Here is a 9,606-nt window from a genome sequence, read left to right on the forward strand (position 1 = left end):
TTTATTAATATTGATAGTATTTGCTTGCCAATTGTCCAGCGGGCCAGAGCGGATGAGTCTGGATGACCCATCATCCGAGCCGCCTATTTATGTACTAAAAATTATATTTTCAAGTCAGTTGTTGAACTCGCTTAATAAAATATTTAAATAATATAATTTGATTCAAAGGATAAATTTTAAAATTAAAATCTTATAAATTAAATATTACTATTTAAGTTAGGAAAAGTCTTCTTGCAGGCAGATCGCGTACCCCCGGTGCACCAATGCTGACATGTCAAATGAAACGATGCGTTTCATTGAAATGGAGATTTGCTGGGTGTATGAAGCGGGAAGCTGATTTGCTTTCATCAAACATTGAGTCTGGAGCGGGAAGATTGCAACTCGAAATCCACATCCCATCGCCATCGAAATCCTCCCGTGGCTGAAACCATCACCATTGACCATCTCCTTCCCCATCTGAAACCATTGAAATTTCCTCCCCATCTGAAGACTGAAATCACTAACCCTAACCCCTCTGCCCATCTGGAGACTGAAATCACTAACCCCTCCCTAACCCATCGCAGACCAAACCTGTCGTGTATCTAGGGTTTTACTCTCTACAGGTTAGTTTGAAGTGCTTCCTTGCCTTGGTGAGGTTCCACTTCAAAAAGAAAAAAATTCTTATTCTTTACATTATTAATCCGATGCAGTGGTGTGTATTCTAGCTTTTCTTTTTATAATTGTGAGAAATCTATAGCACCTTGAAGTTTCAATTTTTAATTTTTTTGAGCCTAGCTTAATGAATAACAACGATGCCACTTGGAGGTCAATAATGTGGTTGCCCAGATTTGAACTTGATGATTTGTGATTTTTTCAAATCAGCATAACAAACTGTAAACAACTTCTCCCCATGGTGCAACAAACCAATACCCAGAGTATTATCCCTTGGGAAATGCTAGTTGACATTTTCGGGGTTGATCATGCTTCTGTAAGTTTGTGGGCCTGGAGTTGCACAGAGTTGAACTTGATGATTTGTGATTTTTTTCAAATCAGCATAACAAAACTGTAAACAACTCCTCTCTATGGTGCAGCAAACCAATACCCAGAGTATTTTCCCTTGGGAAATGCTAGTTGACATTTTCGGGGTTGATCATGCTTCTGTAAGTTTGTGGGCCTGGATATCTTGCTAGTTTTTCTATGTGAAAACAGTTGGCAAGATAAAGCTAAAGAAGTATCGTGTCTCTTAAGTATGCAATAGAAAATGTATAGCATTGTAAATGTCTATAGGACCATACATCTAGATGTTTCTATTTTCAAATTTCTTTCCCCCTTTTGTATTTTAGTTTCAATTTTTACACCCCTTGTTTCTTTCAAACCCGACAGTTTTAACTGTAAACCCATAGGATCTTGAACGGTATTTGGTTTTTGCAAGAGACTGTATTTGTATTTTCTTTGTTCTGGGATTTCAGAAGGGATTGCAGCAACATCTCAACCGTTATATAATCATAAATAAAATGTTTTAATTTGCATGCAGATGAGATGTTGCTGCACTTGAGCAAGTTATAAAATAAGCACTCATTTGTGAAGCAACTTGAAAATTAAATATACATGCATCTAGTTGCTAGCTGAAGTTTCAGCTTGATAGTTATTTACTTGTTATCTTCGCTAATAAATGCATTATTTCTATGTTGATTAGAATCGCTATTGATGATCTGTTTAACCTGGTCTGTTCAGCTGAATGGTTGTTGGTGGTACTTAAAACAATTCATACTTGTCTGGAGCTGCAAAAAGGAATCTTTTCTTTAATCTTCTATATGCTGAAGGCAGCAGCTCAATGTTGCAGTTATGATGAGGATGCGCAGCATAGATCAATGGATGTACTAATAAGAAGTGATTTGATTCAAGTTTGAAGCACTATATGGACAAGGGAAGGTAAAAGAGAATTAGGATTGGGGCCACTAAAGATGACATAGTGATCTGCAATTTTAAGGAAAATATGACCATTTTTTAGGAAGCTTCCAATAAGCTATTGGTTTTCCAGAGTTTTGGTTAGTTTAGATTGTTAGAGGAGTTTTGGTTATTTTTCCATTTAGGTCCTGGCTTTGTGAAAGCTGTTTGATGCATCATCATTCAAATAGTTCTTATATTGTAAATTATTATATTTGTACAGGGTTGTCACATTTGTAATAGTTTTGTCTTATTTCGGATATATTGTATATAAATAGCAAGTTGTATGGAGTAGATCATTTTTTAATGTATCAACTGTAATGGTACTTCTCTAGTGTTTTGGTTATGATGTACAAAAGGGATATTTGTAGGTTCATTAAATTAACCTTTGTAATGAAAAGTTGTATAATGAAAACAACTTGTGCACGTGGTTTTGGAGAGATTCCATTGAAATGAGAAACAATAGTTCTTGAATTAAGTTCATAACTTGCAAATATTACAGCAAATGAAACACAAGTAAACAAATATTACAACAAATATTACAGGTCTCAAAAAGCCTAGTATGACTTTTTCTCTAACAAAAAAACTACTTCCTTCCTTCTGACCCCAAGATTGTGGATTTGGGTGACTGTTGACCAGGTTGGACTTGCTCAAAAATAAAACCTCCAAGTAAGAAACCTGTGAAGTGGATACAACTGATAATTAACTACATGCATCATCTGTCAGTTTATTTTCATAAAGCAAGAGGCTGAATAGTCCAGGTAGGTTCTCTAAAATAGCAACAGCCTAATGATTACTCCCATTGGAAGAACCTGCTCCCCAATAATAAATTCCCAGATTTTTCAATTTGAGTGATTTCAAATGGGGACAATTGCGGTCCACAGCTTCCACAAACTTTTCTATGCTCCAAGGACGGTTTGAAATTTCAAGCTCCTTCAATAATGGAAGATTTGCAGTAGCCTCAATCCATGCATCATCAGAAATACTGAAGTAATAGGTAAAAAGAAATAAAATAAGATAAAATAAATTAGCCACAACCACATAGAATGCGAATTGTATAAGAGAATAAAGTCTCAATGAAAGATTTTTAGTGGTAGGCATGTCATTGGGGCCTATATTTCTATGAGATTCGATTAGGTGTCAATTCTGTCTATTTTTTATCATACAGAAAATATTTCAAGAAATTAAACAAAGCCCAATGTGGAGTGTGTTGAGCACTGTCCAATACTCCAAAACATGAAATAATTTAATTCATTCCAATGCACAAAGCTTCCCACACTCAGGCACGTACTACTCAAAACAATCAACATAAGCAGTTGTAATCACTTGACAGAAAATATTATAGTTCATCCCCAATTACTGAGAACAAAAGCCATTAACATCAGTACAAATATAATGCACTATGCCTATATAATATAAGAGAAGCTAGCTATACAAGAGAAGCTACAATCTATCAGTGGTAAAAGTCTTAGAACTGCATCTTACAAACCACAAGTGGAAAAAATATAACCTGGACTTAATAACCTGTTCTCCAATCATCCTAGGTAACCAATATACATTCTCAGTTGCAAACCACTACAAGCAAATCCCAATTTTCATACGAATGGCAGAAAAATGACTCAAAGCTAGAGGATCAAATTCAAGGTTGTGTCCCATAAATCAAAGCAGAAAAATGTTGACAACCTAGAGATACATAGGAGATGCGTGCTCCTTCCCTTTCACCATCTAAAGAATCTCCATCTAGAGAAAAGGCTCAAAATCTTGGTTGATCAAAGAAAGAATGCACCACCAATATGAGGGAGTACTTGTGCACGTACACAATATATACCTCATTTTATTGTTTTCCTCTTCTTTTTTGTTACTTTGCAGAAGGATATGTGGAGTGAAGAGGAGGACAAGGTACTCATTCAGGCGTATGCAGAAGTAGGAAACAAATGGGCAGAGTTGCAAATATATCTTGGGAAGTATTAAGCAGTTTTTGAAAAGATAGAAACTTTGTTTTTGGTATATTTCTTGTTAATTATTTTTGTCCCTCCCTCAAGTATCCAAACATTTAAAACAATCTCATTTTTAGAAAAATATTAAAAACTATGCACCTAGTTTTAATGTAACACCAAATATAACAAGACAAATTGAATTTTTTTCTCTTCTAAAAAAGATTTAACTTTTTCAGAAATCAATAATTATATATTAATTGCGCCCTTGCTGAATTCACAACAATGGATATTTCATGCCTATTCTGTTTTTACATCTTTTTTTTTTTCTAAGTTGGGTAGGAATGCAACCACTAACAAATTCAAATGTAATGCAAAGAAAATATTCTTGTATCTACTAGTGACCAACAAATCATGCCGGTCACTGCTCAGCTTCAAGGAGTTTTAGTTCTTCTACTTTCACTAAAACCAAATATTCAACAACCAAAATCTCCAAATCGAGTGCTCTCAAGAGGTTTTACATCCAAAACATGGCCAATCTAAACAGAGAGAAGTGATATTTCTCCTGGCTATTACCAAAGTAACCTAACATAAGTTAGAACAGAACACATAACAATAACACAAAGCAAACAAGGAAAGAGCAGCAGACAAAAATACAGACGGAGAGAAAGAGCTCATGATGTGGGAAGCCGAACCTCTTTTGTAAGCGCAAAACACAGAGTTTGTGCACGTTGAGGAAGATAGAGATGGAGATAAAAATATAGGAAAACTCTTGAATCAGGCTTGCTTAGGAGGTGGGTCACGAGGAGATCGGCCAATCTGCAGCGGAGATAAAAATGGCGAAAATAGGGTGGAATTTGGGAGAGAGGAGATGGAGGGAAGATGAAAATTGAAAATGGCAGCTGAGTTATTTCTTCTCTTCTTCTTTGGTTCGTATTTTTCCTTTTTATACAATTACACAAATGCCCCTACCACGTCATCCTGCGGTGCACAATTGGTACACAATTTGCCTGTACCTAGAAGAACTCCATCTCTACACATCAACTTAATAATAGAATAACTCTTTATGTACATTTGATTTTTCAAGTTAACTGACACTAACATAGTATAGTCCAACAAACTATTATGTACAAACTTTACTTGCCTGAAAAATAAAAAAGGTTGAACAAGGGTTATATCACAGTTAATGGAAAAAGGTTTTTATCTCAGGTGTTTTTTTTTAATTATTTTCTTCAAAAATGCTTCCTAATTTTTATGGAAATTTGAGGTCCAATTTTACCAATCTTAGTTATTTTGACTCAACATCTACGGAATCGGGAGCTATGATTTGATCCCGGAAGTGGACTCTAGTAGTGAACTGCAATTTGAGTGCTTTTTGTTGATTTTTATGAAGAATACAATGTGTGCGATCGTAATAAAAGTGGACTGATTAATTCAATTAACTCGCAATAATGTCAGGGATGGTTAGAAATTTGAAGTCACTTTTTTTTTTTTTTTATACATAAATTGATCGGTTTTCAAGTGACAATCGTTGGGTAGTAGTGCATTTTGCATAACAAACATGTAACTGTGTTTTGGTACACAGCATAACATATGTGTTATGCTCTACGCAGGCTCTACAATATGGCCTTCTTCTGTTCGTATTCAGTGCTACATGATTGCTAGTACAAATGTTTTGGGCATAGTTGAATCTTGATATTCTTATTTGTGGTTTAGTTAAAATTCAAACACTTAGTGGTTTGTCTTAATTTTACAAGCAACCATTGTGTTGATTACATGCTCTCTGTAGTCTAGTGCAGCACTGATCCTTAGTTTCTCATTTTTAGTAGTGCACTATGAAGAGTAGTTTGTGCAGATATCCTCGATATGGTTTATTTCCCATCCCAATGGTAACCATTTTCTTAGGATCCTGATATTTAACAACTTAATTTTATTTAAGTTCACATTGCTAAAGAAGCTTTTATAAAAGAAAAAGAAATATGTACAACTCCAATAATTTCTCAAACAATAAACTTATTCCTTGACATTGAATAAGTCTTGTTACTTCAGTGATTTTTGTCATATATAGTTGTATCCCCTGATATCATAGAAGGTTTTCTGACAGTACCTCTGCAGCCCCTTCGTATTTATTGCCCATCTGCATCTCCAGTTCTTTGTGTTTTAGTTGATGGTGAGAATAATTTCTTCCATTTTTTTCAACCCCTAGGGGTTGGCTCAAGTGGTAAAGGTCTTGGTCTTTGTGGTATGCTCCCTCTAGGTCTAAGGCTCGAATCCTCTTGGGTGCAAAAAATTCCTAGAGGCTATCGGATGGGGGGATTTTCTCCTTAAATTACCCAAAGTGTACTTGTGAGAAACTTCTTGCCGAAAGTCTGTGCAACCCCGAGATTAGTTGGGATGCTATTCTTGGACACGGTCCCAATAAAATATGTATAAAGTCAGCCTCTCAACTTTAAATTTCTTTTCTTTCTCACGTTAAAACAGTTAAAATATGTATAAACTCAGCCTGTCAAATCTAAATTTCTTTCCTTTCTCACAGTAAAACAGTGTAGTTTATTTTTCCCCCCTTCTTTGGTTGGCCATGATTTTGGGTTGAGATGTATTAATTTATTACAAAGTGTAGATCTCTTATTAATTTTATATCCCATCCTATCTTTTGAGCGGGCAAGGAATCTGAGTTGGTTGAATTTATTGATATGGTGAGTTTTGCCAAGCCAGAAAATGCTTTGAAACTAGTGGAAGGTAAGTGACAGATATTTATGCTGCTTTAACTGTCTGTTGGTAACTTCTTCTGAGCTAGTGTGTTAAAATGATTAACATATATCTCATAACATGCTTCATTGCTTGAAACTATTGTTATTATTAAGGTCAATTAAATGAGGATATTCACCTTATTGTTTATGTGCAAGAGAAATATGGAATCTTTGGGTCTTCTCATACTCCATATAGAATCTTTGGTTCTTCTTTTACTCCATTGTAAGGTGGCTAGCACATTGTCCCTTTCTCTCTCACCCCCCAACATTTTCCCTTTCTCCTGAACACTCATTTTATCTGTGAATCTCTCTCGCGAGCCTCTTCCCTGTGAATCTCCTCTTCTCTGTGAATCTCCTTGTACCTTCGTCTCAGTGTGCAAAGTGGCAACTGTGTGCCCGAATCTCCTCCCCTCCTCTATGTGAAACCAATCTGCCCCAAAATCCCAGAATCAGCCGAATGTGTGCAGCTCCTTTGTCTCCTCTTGCCTTTCTTCCCACAGTGCTAGCCTCCCGTGCATTTCCCCACAGTGCTTCACTCCTCTCACAGTGCTTCTAGGGCAAAGCCCTGCGTGATCCTCTCTCTCTCTCTCTCTCTCTCTCTCTCTCTCTCTCTCTCACTTCCTCCCATGCTCCTCTCTCCCTCTTCACTCCATCTCTTTTTTTCTCTATGATTCTAGGGCAAAAATAGACATCTCTATGATTCTAGGGAAAACACAGCAATCAAGGATGTAGGTAGATTGGAGCCCTTGCATAGTTTGCAAGTATTCAATTAATTTGAAATCCACAATCTTGACCAACTGAGATTACATTTATCCTTATTCTCAAGGAAAGATTTTAAAAAAGAAACCAACTATTTTTTTCAATAATTCTTTTTTCAACTATGTTTCAAGAGCAGTAAACTATGCTGGAGAATGAAACTTTGCACAGACAGGTAATAAAAATAATATTCTTGATACATATCTTTCTTATTTTCATTCACTTGTCTGCTGTGATTATTTTTTTCTGAAATTTACTGTAGATTGAGGAGTTTCAAGGTTTCTTTCCACCAGCTGACCACTCTGTCCCATCTTATCATGATTATTATCTTGTAAAAATGCAAAATACCCTCGTAGATCATGGTGTTGGGAGTCCTGATGTGCACTACAATCACTAGATGCTGAAAGAAGATTTAGACATTACCTTGCACTTGGGGTATTGTTCTTTTCTTTAAATTTATCCTCGAACTAAATTTCAATATGATGTTGCCTCTCCAGACCTCTTGAAGAAAACAGATTGTTTACAGCTTCTTTCTAGTTTGTCTCTTAACTAAGGCTTGAAACTTTTTAAACATTTCCAATACATGATCCTTTCTTTTCAAGGTATAAACCCAAGACTTGCTTGAATGATCATCTATGAAGGTCACAAAATACAAAGAACCTCCAAGTGTTCTTGGCTTCATAGGACTACAAACATCTGAATGAACTAGATCAAATATACCTAACTTTCTTGAAGGAGTAGAACTTTTGAAGGAAACTCTATTCTGCTTTCCTGCCAAATAGTGAGTACATTTTTTCAAAGATGCACTCTTCATTCCAGACAAAAAGTTCTTTTTAGCCAATATTGCCAAGCATTTCTCACTCATGTGGGCAAGTCTCTTATGCCACAATTGTACTGTGGGCTCATTCTCCATAGCATTAATAATTTTACTGGAGAGCCTTGTTTGAAGCATGCACAAAGTTGAAACTTTCTTGCCTTGAGCTATAACCATAACACCCTTTGTAAGCATCCATTGCCCATTACAAAAGGTATTGCAATGGATATCAGTTTACTTGTAGAAATCAAGTTCAAATGGATATCAGGAATGTGCTTCACATCTCTAATAACAATCACCATGCCGTTATTAGTTTCCAAGCAGACATCTCCAATGCCAATAATTTTAACCAAGCCACCATTGCCCATCTTTACTATGCCAAAGTCACCGGGTGCATAGTTTGTGAAGAAATCATTTCTCGATGTAGCATGAATTGAGGCACCACTATCAATCACCCAGCTAGTTTCACGAGAAACAATGTTTTCAATATCATTATCATCATAAACAATGAAGAAGTCTCCAGAAGTAGTGGTGGCAACTTGGCCATCCTTCTTTTCATCAACGTCCTTCTTCTCATTCCCTTCTCCTTATATTCTCTCTTCAATTTTCTACAATATTTCTTGATATGCCCTTTCATGCCACAATGATAGCACTCAATATTAGCAAACTTGTTTGACTTGCTTTTGCTTTTATCTCTGTTCTTCAGACCTCTGCTTGTACTCTTCCCCCTCTTTTCTGTAACCAAGACCTCTGACTGCGAAGAGGAACCTTGTGATTTTCTTCTCATCACTTTATTCAAAACAGTGCTTTTAGCCAGGTCTATATTGATTACACCATCTGGGGCTGAGTTAGATAATGACATTCTGAATGTCTCCCAAGAGTTCGGCAATGTACTAAGCAAACACAAACCATGTACCTTATCGTTGAACTTGATACCCATTCCAGCCAATTGATTAATTATTCCTTGGAATGTGTTCAAGTGATCTGTCAACGGAGTTCCATCTTGGTATCTCAAAGACATCAAATGCTTGAGATACATTTTATTATTTTCAGTCTTTCGAGCATATAACTGTTCAAATTTAATCCAGAGTGTGTGCATGTGAATGTGTCAAAACATTATCATCTACCCACTGTTTGATGTACCCACAAACTTGTTAATGTTGCAAAGTTCATTCTTCATCAAATTTATTTTCAGGCTTCTTAGAAGCAAACACCAATAGATGAAATTGCTTCACAAATAAAAGGTCTTTCATTTTTCCTTCCCAAGTGTGATAATTAGAACCACTCAGAGTAACCATTATACTCAAATTAGTTTCCATTATTCAACACAAAGTATTGAATGGTTATAACCTGTCTCTAAAACCACTTTGTTGGGAGAAATCTTAATAGCGATTTGGAATAATCAAATCAAACCAAACAATGAAAA

The 9,606-nt window shown here is 35.9% G+C and overlaps 2 long non-coding RNA genes across 3 annotated transcripts; one reads left to right on the forward strand and one right to left on the reverse strand.

Moving 5' to 3' along the window:
• The first annotated feature begins 216 nt into the window (after positions 1-216).
• Positions 217-2,373, forward strand: LOC122275354. Of its 2 annotated transcripts, none has more exons than XR_006228534.1 (2): positions 217-602; positions 1,676-2,373. It is a non-coding gene; the product is annotated as an uncharacterized LOC122275354 (long non-coding RNA). The 2 variants fall into 2 exon arrangements; XR_006228533.1 differs by having other exon boundaries at positions 1,714-2,233.
• Positions 2,355-4,829, reverse strand: LOC122275355. The gene is made up of 2 exons (XR_006228535.1): positions 4,556-4,829; positions 2,355-2,911 (listed from the first exon to the last, which is right to left on the reverse strand). It is a non-coding gene; the product is annotated as an uncharacterized LOC122275355 (long non-coding RNA).
• Between the last annotated feature and the right edge of the window lie 4,777 nt (positions 4,830-9,606).

Source organism: Carya illinoinensis, chromosome 9 (genome assembly GCF_018687715.1).
Source record: "Carya illinoinensis cultivar Pawnee chromosome 9, C.illinoinensisPawnee_v1, whole genome shotgun sequence".
Lineage (NCBI taxonomy): Eukaryota > Viridiplantae > Streptophyta > Magnoliopsida > Fagales > Juglandaceae > Carya > Carya illinoinensis.